Below are 3012 nucleotides of genomic sequence, written 5' to 3'. Positions count from 1 at the left end.
CTCATATATAATTCAGCCAATGAAGGTTTTAATAGATGTGTGTGTTAGAGATTTCTAGCAATATTCCATAATTCATTTGTCTTTCCAATACTCAGCTACTTCTTCCATTATTTTATAATAAGTTGGTATATCCAGTCTTATGAAATGTGATGTAATCATTATACAGCAAACATCATTATTGTCAAGGATAACACTTGTCTAGCCCCTTACAACTTGTAAAATTATCTTTGATTAAAATTTTTAATTTTTTTTCAGTTTTACAAGAGAGGAAACTGAAAGTCAGGGATAAAACAATATATAACAGTGATTGGGCTAGAGAAAAATCTTTTCATTCTCATATCAGGGACTCTGTTCTCTACATGGTTAATTCAATTTAAATTTAACTTAGTTTCCGAATATAAATAGCAGCCATATGTTGTAAACAGCTGAAGGCCTAATGGCTGATAGTATCTTGCCAAATAATCAAACAATAATGCGAAAGTGGCATGATGCAGTAAAAGAGTATCAAGCTGAAAACAAGAAAGGAGACTGTATGAAGTTCTATCTCCCAGATGACAAGTTGTATGCTGTGACATGACTCTTAATATTACGGATGTAAGTCTACTCATCTTTAAAGTGGAGATAAGACATGGGATCTCTAACCTTAGTTCACACCTCAAAAAGTAGAAAATTCTACATTATTTTTCCTTTTCTTATGTGATTTCACTCAATTTAAGGTGTTTTATTTTTAACATTTAATCATCATTATCATGGAAGAGAATGGATATTCCATTCCTAAGGATGCACAACCAGAAACTTCAGTTCTTTCATTAATTTGCTCAGTTCCAGATTTCCTGAAACTAATTTCTCTGACAAAAGCCTTGAAAATTCAGTGTTTGTACTACCTAGTCAGATGCAGGTATTTTATCTATGATTCCTACATGCTAAAACCTGTGAATCTGTTCTGAAATTTTGACTTTATTTAATTTATTTATTTATTTAATTAATTAATTAATTTATTTATTTATTTATGGCTGTGTTGGGTCTTCGTTTCTGTGCGAGGGCTTTCTCCAGTTGCGGCGAGCAGGGGCCACTCTTCATCGCGGTGCGCGGGCCTCTCACTATCGCAGCCTCTCTTGTTGCGGAGCACAGGCTCCAGACGTGCAGGCTCAGTAGTTGTGGCTCACGGGCCTAGCTGCTCCGCGGCATGTGGGATCTTCCCAGACCAGGGCTCGAACCCGTGTCCCCTGCATTGGCAGGCAGACTCTCAACCACTGCACCACCAGGGAAGACCTTTGACTTTATTTTGCCATAAGTTGTTTTTGATTCTTTTGTATCTGTGACTATTTTTAGATTGGGCCAAAAAATGATTAATTGCTCATTGCCATCTGTGCCACCCAATGTCAAGTATAATTCCTTGAAGTAATAAGTGATGCTTACCAATGTTTCAGGCTCAACATCCTGACTGGATTATGAGAACATTAAACTAAACCTTATGCGCCAATGGGAGTATTCCATTTAAGTTTTCTCATAATTCCTTAATTCCAAAGTCTTTCCCAAACTTTCCATGATAATTATATGACCACATTAGAAAAATGGAAGTGCGTAAAAATCTAAGGAGTGTGTGAACAAACAGGAAAATGAACACAACTGATAAATTCTTCCGTGGTAACATGGAACAGAACTATTTATTAAAATGCAATACACAAATTTTAATGAGGAAAAAACAAAGAAAGTGGAACACAACCTTCCCTTGAGTTTACCTTGATTGCACTGATGAAGTGCTGTTTCTCAGTTGGGAATATGTTGTTTTCGGTTTTCAGCACAGATGTTCCCTTCTGCAGGAAGTAAACTCCAGTTTTTCACATATATACCAAAATTTGTGCAATTTTTAGGTAGGCGTCAGTCAGCTGTCGGATAAATGATTGCACGACTGTGTTCACGTGTATTTCACAACTGAATTTCATTCTCAAGTCTGGGAAAACGTTAATTTAATAACTCACAGTCTGTATCTTAAGTATTTTCAATTTAGTCCCAGGTAGATATCACTAACATATGCGGCAATGCCAGTTTTACAGTTCTCATATCTAAACATAGTATGTTTTATGCCTCAGACATTTCGATATTAATTTTATTTATTTTTCTCACCTGATTAGTTGAATATTTCTTAAACTTGGTAACACTGTGATACTAAGAACGTAGCCACATAGTCTAGTATTCTTGACCCCAGGTGAAGAATGCTAAGCTCCATGGCATTGTAATTGGGGGGTTTCAGACATGCCAGCACTCAACACAGGCTGCCCATGTTTGAAGGCAGCCATGTTCTTCAAGGGTTTTAAATAGGGCAGAATGCACATTCCTAGGACAGCAAATAGTCTAGGTGCTCTCATTCCAAAATTTAGTTGTAAATATTAATACTACCGGTTAGATGGGACATTTGAAGCATTCTGCAGTCAGGACAACTAACTAAGTACTAGATGATGTCGAAAGATGGCCTCATTTAATCCTCATTATGATTTGATGAGTTAGGAATTAATATTTAGGTAAAAAATATTGCTCAAATCTATAGCTTTGTCCTGGCAAAGTTGAGGTTTAAGACTTGGATTTCTGGCTCTGTGGAAAGCTATGATTACATGTGCTCAACATTTCCCTTAGAAAGCAAGATAATGAATATTTACTAACTTGGAATTAAAATATTAACTATACATCAGTTCTTAATTCATAATTCAGGCAAACGTTTTGCAAAGAAGACTTATTATGAGTGTCTTTGTGTGTCAAGGATTGTAACATGGGTTTCAGGATCATATTAAAATACAAAACTATGTCCTATTAAGACCACATCTTTTACCATTAGTCTGTATTCATAGCAAAATAGTGAATATATTTCATCAAATACTTTTCACTGTGTTCTGTTATTTGTCAGAAATTATTCCCCGAACTTGACATTTGAAAAATTCAGGTAATTATTTTCTTTCTGTAATGAGGAACTTTTCAACTTCTATGACGGACCTCAGAAAGGAAATTACCAAACAA

Source organism: Balaenoptera acutorostrata, chromosome 2 (genome assembly GCF_949987535.1).
Source record: "Balaenoptera acutorostrata chromosome 2, mBalAcu1.1, whole genome shotgun sequence".
Lineage (NCBI taxonomy): Eukaryota > Metazoa > Chordata > Mammalia > Artiodactyla > Balaenopteridae > Balaenoptera > Balaenoptera acutorostrata.
The sequence above is the reverse complement of the archived record's forward strand: the minus strand, read 5'-3'. Positions refer to the sequence as shown.